The 12,665-nt window shown below is 39.4% G+C and overlaps 1 protein-coding gene across 1 annotated transcript in view; it reads right to left on the bottom strand.

Annotated features, from left to right (window-relative positions):
* Positions 1-5,760, bottom strand: part of RNF144B (ring finger protein 144B) — a 142,608-nt gene extending 136,848 nt beyond the window's left edge. The window contains 1 exon segment of the mRNA XM_015559751.1: positions 5,687-5,760. The gene's annotated coding sequence lies outside the window, so the exon portion shown is untranslated.
* Between the last annotated feature and the right edge of the window lie 6,905 nt (positions 5,761-12,665).

Consider the following 12,665-nt stretch of genomic DNA (forward strand, 5'->3'; position numbering starts at 1 on the left):
CAGGAAGAGACTGGACAAAAATCATGCACCTATGGATGAGGACAGTCGGTGAGGAGTGAGGGAGGAGGGTGGGGTGGGAACTGGGTGGAGGGGAGCTATGGGGGGAAAAAAGAGGAACAAATGTAATAATCTGAACAATAAAGATTTTTAAAAAAGAATAAAAAAAAGAAGTGTTTCTCCAATGTTCACCTCTAACATCAAGATCATATCAGTATCAAAACACCATGAGAACATATATTTTTTAAGTGATTTGTTTAAATGTTTTCATTGAAACTGAAACACAAAAAGCAATGCCAGCAACTGCAGTACACAGTGAATATCATTTTACGGAACAAATATCTAACTTGTTTAACAAGGAACCAGATTTCAGAGATAGTAAGAGAAAGCCAGACCAGCGATGCATGTTTAAGCACTTAAGGAGGGTGATTAAAGCAACAAGATTAAATTGGTATGTTAAGTCCGGCCGGTGTTGCTCAGTGGTTGAACATCTACCTATGAACCAGGAGGTCATGGTTTGATTCCCAGTTAGGGCACATGCCCGGGATGCAGGCTCCATCCCCAGTAAGGGGTGTGCAGAAGGCAGGCAATCAGTGATTCTCTGTCATCGTTTTTCTCTCATCATTGATGTTTCTATCTCTCTCTCTCCCTCTCCCTTCCTCTCCGAAATTAATTAAAATATACATATTTTAAAAATTAATACATTCAATATTAAAAAGCAACGTGAAGGACATAGCCCCTTTAAAGACTTGACAATAAATTTTAACTTATTCCTCATGCAAATTAGGTGGAAGACCAGGGTGTTTATAACAGCAGCAATCTGCCTTTCAAATACTAAGCAGGCACCATTGTTCCCAGTGGCTTAAAAGTATGAGAACGACGAGCTTAAGCAAGGAATTTTCAAGTGCAAATAAAATGTGGTAAGGAACTAGAAAATGAGACATGGAAAAACTGAAAGTACTGAAGGTAATTCACTTACCAGGAAATGATATAAAAATAATCAACTCATTCAATGAAAACATAATGCAGAATTAGGTCAGCAACACTGAACACATAATACAGAATTAGGTCAACAACACAGACCTAGAAACCTCCTTCCTGTCTCCAGACGCCGCACGTACTTCATTCGGTCACTGCTGGCTACCTTTCCACCGACCCGGCCAGTGTTCAGCTAAGAAAGAACAACACTGAGTTGAAAAGAAGCCCGTCCTCCTCTGAGTGTCAACGTGCGGAAGCCCACGTGGAAGCCTTTACAGAGTCATGGCCACGAGACCTGGGAGCTGGAAGTGAACGAGTGAGTACAGCTGAAAAGAACATAAACTGCCTCCACAAAGGACTTCTGTCTCCACTGCTTGACCCAGAGTCAGCGCTGGAAACTTCTTCGTGGCTCCATCACCAGAAAGTCGGGAAAGGAAGGAGGGCAGGAGGCTGCAAAATACAGCCCTCCCCATTCCCTTTCAAGACTCCAGGTGGGCTGGGGCCCTTAGGTGTTTGAAACGACGGCTTCTGGGTGGGCATGGAGGTGTCCCACCTGGTCCCTGCTAAGACTGGCAAGAGCGAGACCGGCTCCTCTGCCCTTCTCCTCTGGGTTCCAGGTTCCTCTCTCTCCCTCCTTCTCCCCAGGAGCCAGGAGCTCAGGTGAGATCCGAATAAGCTGCCATGCATATGCTCCAAAGCAGGGGTCCTCAAACTATGGCCCGGGGGCCACATGCAAATACAAATATTGTATTTGTTCCCATTTTGTTTTTTTTACTTCAAAATAAGATATGTGCAGTGTGCATAGGAATTTCTTCAGTTTTTTAAAAAAACTATAGTCCGGCCCTCCAACGGTCTGAGGGACAGTGAACTGGCCCCTGTTTAAAAAGTTTGAGGACCCCTGCTCCAAAGCCTCCGCCTTATGTTACTCTGCACTCCAACCCCAGCATTCCCACTTGCTTAGCTCACCTGGGAGTGCTGGAGAATGATCTGATGGCACGAAGTCACGTTAAAATGTAATTGACAGGCCTTCTTCCCACCTCAACTCCGCACTCTCCCTCGCCGTCAAATCAAGTCAATCTCCCAGGCCCTGTATGTTAGGTGATAAGGAGAAGGAATCTGGGGATAGGTTGGGGGTGAGAAGTTTGTTTTTCTGTTGCCCCATCCATCACAACACTTGCTAGCCTCGGAAAATGACAAGGCAGCAGCCGGGTGGCAACTCGGAACTTCTTCGAGGGCAAGAGGACTACACCCCTGCCCTGCTTCCTCCCACCACCATGCACAGAGGGCAAGCCCAGAACACCTCATACCATCTCCTCTCAGTCTTGTACTTGAACAAAGAAATGGAATTCTAACACATGCTACGACATAGATGAACCCTGATGAGCAACATAGATGAGCACATTATGCTAAAGGAAAGACGCCAGCTACAACAGGACAGATACTGTATGGCTCCACTTATAGCAGTCCCTAGTACAGGCAAATTCACTGAGACAGAACTAAAATAGAGGTTAACAGGGGCTGGAGGAAGGGGAATGGGGAGTTTCTATTTGAAATGAGGAAAAAGTTCTAGAAAACAGGCATACCTCAGAGATATTGCATGTTTGGTTCCATACCACCGCAATAAAGCAAGTCATAATTCTTTTTGCTGGTGGATGGCCTTGCCTTCAATTTGTAAAAACTGCAGCATCTGTGATGCACAATAAAGAGAAATGCAATAAAACAAGGTATACCTGCAGATGGTGGTGATGGTTGCACAACATTATGAATGTACTAATGCCACTGAATTGTACACTTAAAAACGGTCAGTTTTATTTTGTGTCTATTTAACCACAATTTCAAAAGTTACAGCAAAACAAATACAAAAAGAAAAATTAGCAAAGGGAGAAAACCTCACACACAGCTCCCCCACCTCCCACCTCACCCATCCCTCACTGACGCCAACTTTAGTCCTGGCACTTCAGTGTGTCTGTCTGTCTTAGGGTTAGGGTTCCACCCAAGGAAGTCTGGCTCCCAGAGCAGACAGACAGAAATACTCGACTGTTCCTGATTTGCTGTTACAGAACAGGGCTGGGGAGGGGCTCAAACAATGCCCCTGCTTGCATGTTACCTATTCTCTCAGGAAGTGGACCCCGTTCTTGTTCCCCTTGCTCTCTATGCTATCCCTGTGCCGAACTCCCAAGGTTGGTTAGTGGGTGGCCTTGAATCCATATTCATTATTTTCAGGTAAACCTCGGTGTGACCCAGGTAAATCCATTCCCGATTTGAGTAGACTCCACCGGACCGTTGGGAACTAGATGGATGCATCAAATTATTGAGCTAGCCACTAGGAAAAAATATGGAGTTTTCCCTCTTCCCTTCTCTACCATGTGCTTAGTATCTTTGTAACACAATAGTTATTCGTTCATTAGATATGATTCACCAATTATTATGCCATGCAGCTATGTTGCACAGCATAATGGTTAAGAGCATATGACTGAAGACAAACGTCAATGCACTAGTTTGTGACCCTGGGCAGTCTTCTCAACTCCCAGTGCCTCCGTTTCCTCATCCATAAAGTGGAGATAATACTCATCCCTCTCTCATAGGATTTTGATGTGCATTAAATGTGTTACACACAAAAGGTTTAGGAAAAATGCCTGACAGGTACTGAGCACTCACAGTGTCCTTCCTCTGGGGATGGGAGTCAGTCTAATGCCCTCAGTCTTCATTGCTCATTGCTGAGGTGAGACATTGTTTGTTCCCAATGTTTGACACTCTTGACCCCACAAGTCGAGGAATGGGGTGCAAGAGAATGACTTTCCTTTTTACTTTGTAATTCTCTCTACAGTTTTTCACCACTTGTATTACAGAGCCAAAACGCCAGTCAGCCATCTGGCACATGCTAATCGAACCAACGCTCTCCACCTCATTAGAGTTCTCAAGAAAAATACTCTTTTTTAAAACTGTAGGATCCAAACCTGTAAGCAGAGGGGAACAGAGACGAGGAGCAACATTTGAAACTCCGGTCTAGCTATTCGTTTCTCCACCCGCTAGACTTCGCAATTATGTGAACACACAAATTCCCTTTTTTGCATAGGCTAGATTCAGTCACTTGCAACTAAGAGAGTCTTAACTGATAATCTTGAAAATGATGTCACTGAAAACAACAGTGGAAATATTAATACCCATTTGATCTCTCTCTTCCCCCAGTGTTATTTCTGACATACTTTTTTTAAATCTTCACCTGAAGATATTTTCATTGATTTGAGAAAGAGGGGGTGTGGGGGTGGGAGGGAGAGACAATGATGTGAGAGAGAAACGCTAATTGATCTATCAGTTGCCTCCCATATGGGCATCCCACAACCTAAATGTGTGCCCTTGACTGGAAGTCATACCCACAACCTTTTTGGCATACCGGATGACGCTCAACCAACTGAGCCCCTTGGCCAGGCTGTTTCTAACATACTTTTGAAGAAGAATAAAATTAATTTGTAGCTAAATGACTGAGGAAATCATTGCACTCTGAAGATTCTCTAAGGAACAACAATAACAAAAACAGAATTCACTATCTTGAATTCAAGCCAGCCTGTTCATCAAAGACTTTATGAAGCATTAAAAGGACCTTCCACACTCATTTCAGCAACTGTAGCTCCTGGCGCAACGAGGCAATCCCTACAGGGTTGATAATATATGGGGTGAGTCTTCCTGACACCAACCTCCTTAGGCTTCTACTTGTGGTCTCCTTGCAGACTTGCCTAGTTGCACCCCCTGCCCAAGTTCCCTGGAGTGAGACCCATCAGGACCCCTGTCTTACACCCTGCTTTTTGGTGTAACTTCTGTGTCCTTTCCTCCCCTATCGCTGCCTGCTGCTCCCAAGACTCAGTTCAGACATTATGAGTCATGAATAAATTATCAAAATATGGACATTCCCCTTTGGGATCTCCTGAATTTTGATTTTCACTATGAAGTATGGAGAAACTTCAAGATGTAAAACAAGTTATCACCCAAGAGTTACTAACTAAAATGAATGGACATTTGAAGTATGAACACACAGAGGTATACCTGCAGACACAGATGTGCAAATACATGCACACATGTGCACACAGTCCCAAATCCACACAAAGACATGCAAAAGATGAGTAAAAAATCTTACAAATTTAGAAAGAATTTGCTAAGAATCACTTTTTATGTGTGTATATAAGACAGGAGTCATCCAATTCCACCAACCAAATTATTTTTCTTCCAACAGAGATGAACATTGCTAACATTTCATTTTTCCATGCAAAGCATACATCATTCAACAATGTGTTTGTTTTATAAGGGAACTCAGTTAACAATGTCAGAGCATTCTTCGGGAGTTAAAAAACTGTGTAGCAACAATATTAAATCAAACACCAGATCACTAAACACGCTGGCTTCAATTATATGAGGGCAGATGGGGCTTACATCTATCTGGCAAATGTTTTTCTCATTTGTTTTCATAACACCAGAAATAGACTAATTAGACTTAATTTTAAATCTCACATAATTTTTATCCCCTCTCACTTTCTATCTAGTCTGAATCCTAGCCAGAAAGTCAGTGAAATATAAACATCTGACCAACATTTTTGCTTCAGGGGACGTATGAGGTTGGGCAGCAGTGCCTTTGTGAGTATTTTCTAGTAACTGACAAAAGCCATCTGTTTCAAATGCAAAACAAGCCACTGAAAAGAATTTGATGGGAACCATCTACCTGTCCTCTTTCTTCTGATCCAGTCGTCACAGAATCTCTGGTTTCATAATTTGAGATGAAGATAATTTCTAGACATGACACCTACAAGCAAATGTAAATTAAAAATTAATCAAAGTTAAATATAAAGCTCAGGATTCGAGAATTTCAGACTTTAAAAAGACTTAGCAGTCACTTAGTTTATTAACAAACATATCCAGAAAGATTATAAAATTTTCCCAAAGTCACAGAGGTGGGGATAGATAGAACCACAGGCGTTAGCTCAGTTGTCAGGTCAAACATTTTCTTCCACTGTTTATACCGTTTCCCTAAAGACTAGGGTACTTGCCTTAATAATCCACTCTTACTTGTCAATACGTTTAAGAACAGTGGGCGCCACATGCACGTAAATGTCACCCCAATACATTCAATTAAAGAAATAGGGTTATCATAACCTTTAGCATGGGGTGGTATGGAAACAAGCAAAACATTTGTATTAAATTTGTTCATGTTCTTAGAATATAAAAATCACCTGATGTGAATTTACTATTTTATTATCATTTTAAAGGTTTATAAACTATTCACTATTGAAATTTAGTAACATAAAGTTGGTACTAAATGTTACCTTGTGTAAATTAAAGCAGAATTCTTACAGTCTAAAGCGCCCTCTAGTGTTCCTATGTAAAAACTTCTTTTCAGGTAAAGGGCCATCCTTTCTAACAATGGCTACAGGGTCCTCTTTGCCCTGGACAGTGCTGGTTTATTTAGGTCTATGCTTGCCAACCTGTTTGGTTTAACATTTGCCTTGGTATTTTCACTTTGATAGAGAATTACTATTAATAGTTGCATGAAAAAAAGCTGGGGGTGGTTGAGTAATCCTCCACTTTGTATTTCCAAGCTTCCTCCACAGTCTTGTCCAGGACTGTAAGCACATAAGCAGTGCTATGGACGGAATGTTTGTGTCCCCGAAAAGTTATATGTTGAAGCCCTAATTCCCAGTATGGTGGTATCTGGAGGTGGGACTTTGGAGAGGTAATGAGGTTTAGTTGAGGTCATGAGGATGGAGCCCTCACAATGGGATTAGACCCCTTATAAGAGGAAGAAATCAGAGCTGCTGCTCCCGCCCACCATACCGCCACACTCCCTCCTAACAAGAAGATGGCCATCTGAAAACCAGGAAGTAGGCTCTCTCCAGACACCGAATCTTCCAGCACCTTGATCTTGACCTTCCAGACTCCAGAAATATGTTGTTTAAGCCACCCAGCTATGATGCTTGGTTATAGCAGCATGCTCTAAGACAAGCAGCAGAAATGTCACTCTAACGAAGGATAACCAGCAATGACCCATTTCTATTTTCCCCAATCCTTTCCAAACACAATGGAACCACTGTTTCCTTTTCAAGACAGCAGGGTATTTGCTTACAAAAGAAAATGCACTCGCACTAACTGGTTCGGCTCAGAGGATAGAGCGTCGGCGTGCAGACTGAAGGGTCCCAGGTTCGATTCCAGTCAAGGGCATGTACCTTGGTTGTGGGCACTTCCCCAGTAGGGGGTGTGCAGGAGGCAGCTGATCGATGTTTCTCTCTCATTGATGTTTCTAACTCTCTATCCCTCTCTCTTCCTCTCTGTAAAAAAATCAATAAAATATATTTTTTTAAAAAAGAAAAGAAAATGAACTCAAGCAGGAGCTGCCAGGGACAGCGAACCCCTCCAGCCTCTGAGAGAATACCCTGATGCCCTGTGCCCTTGGGTTTACCAGTGAGGCATGCCCTGCCCATGCTCAGGCCTACAGCATGTATGGAGCTGCAAAGGCACAGCTGGTGGGGTGAGAGGGAAAGGTGAGTTAGAATATTCAAAATGTTTTCAGGGAAAAGAGGCCATGAGTGCTGCCTTAGAAGCATATAGAGACCAATCTAAACACTTTTAACATAATGATTTGGTCATTTCTTGTATGCTGTATATCTACAATAACTAATTATGTTATTATTTGGTAAATAATAATAACATGATGCTTTATTTTGTAATAAGCTCAAAAATGGAAGTTCACACTTAGTTAAAAATTAAGTGCTAAATTTCCAATTCCCAAGTAAGTTGATGAATGTGAAGGTGCACAAAATGTCAGCATTTGCCAACCCTCAGAGCCATAAGGGACAAAGTGATATCAATTACCGAGTGAAAACCCCAACACACAGATCTGCTGAAGAAGCACGATAATGGACAACCAAATGAATTGCTATTTTGAGAACCCTGGACTTGAAGCTTATGATTTATCACATGCAGCTGTAGAGGTGCTTACATAACATTTACAGCCAGTGATTGCTCTTCTAAATTGACTTTGCCATTTTTTTTTCACACAAAAGTTCTTAGTTTATTAATCCTTTCACGAAAAATCTGCACAATCACCACATAAAGTCACCGAAGAATTTTTCCTCCTCTGTTGTCCCATCTCCAGCTCACTTTGACCAGCACCAACATTGACCTGTGCAGTGCCCCTGGCTTCCTTCATTCTGTTCTGCATATCTTTTGCTGTTTTCTTAAGGTGGTCTTCTTCTCAAACAGGCCATGTCTTGCATATCTATGTTTGGGTTCGTTTTTCTCTGTGTAATCTAAGGAATCATAAATCATGCCAAAGCCTGTGGTCTTGCCACCACCAAGTGGGTTCTGAATCCAAACACAAAAATGGCATCTGGTGTGGTCTTATATGCATTGGCAAGTTTTTCCCAAATTTCTATCTTAGGTACTATTGCCTTCCCACGGTGAAGGACACCGATGATCGTTTGTTTCCACTGAAGTAGTCTCTTGGTCATGAACTTCCTGGTCTAGAGAGTTACTGTGTTGTTCATGGTGAAGGCTGATCTTCAAGCAACCAGGGAAGAAAACAACTTTGCCAATTTTTTATTTCAGGTTCTAGTGTTCATGTACAAAAAGTGAAGCAAAACCTATAGTGCGTTTTGGTAATGAAAACAGAAATGGAGTCTCATTAAGCTGAGACACCTGACATTATTGTGAATCTTCCCATACATTTGGTTTAAAATATGAGCTACAAATACTGTGATAATGTTGTATAAGCTTGGCGGAACATTGTGTATGTTACTAATTTAAGATGTCTAATTTTAAAATTAAAATATGAAGCAGAAATGTAATTGGAGTTGGTTAAAGTGTAAATGGAAGTCATAATTTCACTTAAAGAAGTTGCATTATATACCAAAATTGAAATAGAAGCTGTATTTGTTAAAATTTATAAATTTTGAACATGCCAAGTATTAAACTACAAAATTTTTGTAATGAAGCTGATGTTGGACTAAAAACAAACAAACAGACAAAAACCATATCAGCATGGCCACTCTAGACTGCTCTCTTAGCTGTCCAGCATTCATTGGGACTACTTAGTAAATCAATGTGTCCTGTCAGTGGTATTGAACTTTTTCATAAATGAGTCCTCTAGATTTGGGGTGCATTTATTCAACAGCAGCTAGGAAAAAAATTTTTTTGATTGGCAAAGGATTTTATTGATGTTTTTCTCCAGCAGGTGGAAATCATAACAACATCATGTAATGCAGGAAGCAGTTGCTAAGCAACCATTTCAGTGTTTTTAAAAAAAATCCAAACAAATCTTCCTTTTAAATGTCTGAAGCATGTGAAAAATTAGATAAACTCTCCATACAACTTTAATAAAAGTCATACAACTTATAAAAATTACATTATTCTTTTCTCCCAGATAGCAGTTAGAAATTTTAATTAAAAAACTCAAGGAGCACCAGAAATCTCCAGCTTTTGAGGCTTTGGAGAATTACAACTATTGACAAACAAAGCTTGCAAAAAGGAAGACACTGAAGCATCCCAACTCTAGCAGAGTGAACAAATTAAGTGACAGACATCAAGTCATGTCCAAGGTGTAATATATTGCTCTTTGGAATACTAGTATACCCACTTGTGAGGAGAAACTTTTATAATGCCCAATGGAATGGAACAAAATTAGGAGTGCCTTTGATTTCATAGCATCCCAGTTGGGGAAACATCAAAAGAATCACATCTGGAGAGAATTTATTTGATGAATTTTGTCTTCTAGAAATGTTTGTCAAAGAAATGTACTCTGGAGGCCAAAAAAGGGGGTATGAAAGATTATATTTAAGCTTCTTATACATTTTAATACAAAAATATTATAATTGAGAATATTCTCCATTTCATAGAACTTGCTCAGTTCTTGCAGAGAGATTATGTTTCTCAAGTAAAAATATTATAGTTTACAGAGACAAGTTAATTGAAGGTGTCAATTTCAATTTTATTTAGACATGAAAATTTTAAAAAATATGCCAATATTAGAAAAAAAAGACATTTCTTCAGAAAAATGCCAGTGATGTAGTAGTAGAGCCAGATATAACTAACAAGCTGATTAAGTATATAAATATTTAACAAAAATAATCATTCTACTGATTTTTAATATATTTATATTATCAAATAATACAATATAAAGGTGGTGTGTTTTTTTAAGCCTTCCTTTATTTTATTTTATTTTATTTATTTTTTGAAGTATTTGTTATGGCCCAGCTGGAGTGGCTCAGTGGTTGAGCGTAGACCTATAAACCAGAAAGTTGCAATTCGATTCCCAGTCAAGGCACATGCCTGGGTTCCAGACTTGATCCCCAGTGTGGACTGTGCAGGAGGCAGCTGATCAATGATTCTCTCTCGGGTAGTGAGGACCTAGGAGTGGGGGGGAGACAGAAGTAGGCTGGAAGAGGTTAATGGGGGGAAAAGGAGGACCTATATATACTTTCAACAATAAAGATTTTTTAAAAATTATTCTCTCATCATTGATGTTCCTATCTCTTCCTCTCCCTTCCTTTCTGAAATCAATAAAGATATATTTTTTAAAATAAATAAAATATTTGTTATTGATTTTTTAAAATATATTTTTATTGATTTCAGAGAGGAAAGGAGAGGGAGTGGTAGAAACATCAATGATGAGAAAGAATCATTGATTGGCTGCCTCCTGCACGCCCCACACTACGAATCAAGCCCACAACCTGGGCATGAGCCCTGACTGGAAATCAAACTGGCCACCTTTTGGTGCACAACCAATGCTCAACCAACTGGGCCACACCAGCTGGGGCAATATAAACGTTTTCTCTTTTTTATTTTGCTTTAATGTACATATTTTTTTAAGAATTTCATTTCTAAAAGGTTTAACTACAAATATTCTATAGATTTATCCATATAATAAAACTAAATTTGTAGTATATAAATTTTTAAATTATAGCCGTAACTGGTTTGGCTCAGTGGATAGAGCATCGGCCTGCAGACTGAAGGGTCCCAGGTTCGATTCCAGTCAAGGGCATGTACCTTGATTGCGGGCACATCCCCATTAGGCGGTGTGCAGGAGGCAGCTGATGTTTCTCTCTCAACGATGTTTCTAACTCTCTATCCCTCTTCCTTCCTCTCTGAAAAAAGATCAATAAAATATATTTTTAAAAAAATTAAAAATGTTTAAATTATATAATATGTACATTATATAATATGTATCATTTTAGTACTTTATTTCCTTTCTGAAAGTGTACTGGTTTGAACAAATAGCTACCATTTACCAAGTTTACTCTTTATCAGGAACTGTGCTCAAATTGCTTTATCAATTTAATCTTGACACATAACCTGAAGGGTAGGAATTATAATCTTCATTTTATCTGATGACAATAAGTGGCAGAGTGAGAATGTGCATCCAGTCATCATGTTTTGCTACCTCTCTCCCTACATTACAGGACACACTACTGACCTACCAGAGGCAATGTGCTTCTAGTTAATGACCATGAATTTGGTTGCATAATGACTTCTGACCCCATCACCCCCTTGGCCGATGCAGTATATTCTTAGAATAGCTGACACATTTAAGGGCCAGACTACAGCTGCAAACCTGAGCAATTACGTTCCTGCAAAAGAACCTGGGAGAATCACATTAACCTATGTCTTTCAAGGCATGGGTGACTTTTGCATGTGTAATCTCTGGTTCTGCAAAAAAAAAAAAAAAATTGTTTGCATTCAGTGGTATCCTATAACACAAGGATGATCCATAATGGAGAGCTCTTACACTAATGTGAATTAAATAATACAGTAATGTGCCACATAACAACTTTTGGGTCAACAGCGGACCAAATATACAATGGTGGTCCCATAAAACTATAATGGAGCTGAAAATGTCCTGTTACCTAGTGACATTGTAACTATCGTAATTATCATCACAGTGCTACCTGCTTACAAATAAATATATGACAAAATAAGAAGCAAACCACCATGGGATAGTATTTCTGAAAAGAGTGACACTTTCTCAAGAAGAGCCTCAGGGGGGTCCTTCAGGAGGGGTCCCAGAAGTAGGCACTGTTATCATAGATGACAGCTCCGTGCGTATTACTGCACTGAAGAACCCCCAGAGGGACAGGACGTGGAGATGGAAGACAGTGATATCGATGATCCTGATCCTCTGTGGGCCTGGGCTAATATGTGTATTAACTCATAACTAGTTAATAAATAGTTTTTAACAAAAAAGTTTTTAAAATGTAATTTTAAAAATAGATAAAAAAAGCTTGTAGAATAAGGATCTAAAGAAAATATTTCTGTACCGCTGTACAATGTGTTTGTATTTTAAGCTAAGTATTATTACAAAAGAGTTGACATTTTTTAAAAAACTAAAAACTTTACAAAGTGAAAGGTTATAGTAAGCTAAGGTTAATTTACTAATGAAGAAAAAAATTTTCAAGAAAAACTATTTTAAATATAATAATATTACATGCAATAACATTCAAGAAAAACGGATTTTAAATATAATATTACCAAAACAGTACTAACATAGTATAATATCACAAAAGTTGTAGGAAATATTAAAAATCTGCAAATAACAGGATTACTTCTATTACAGTCTAAAACATCTTTTTCCTCTGGCTCTAATTTTGTTCATCAGTGTATGTTGCTCATTATATTCCACTAATGAGTGAGATCATGTGATATTTATCTTTCTC

The sequence above is a fragment of the Myotis davidii genome, unplaced genomic scaffold (assembly GCF_000327345.1).
Source record: "Myotis davidii unplaced genomic scaffold, ASM32734v1 scaffold53, whole genome shotgun sequence".
NCBI classification, from domain to species: domain Eukaryota; kingdom Metazoa; phylum Chordata; class Mammalia; order Chiroptera; family Vespertilionidae; genus Myotis; species Myotis davidii.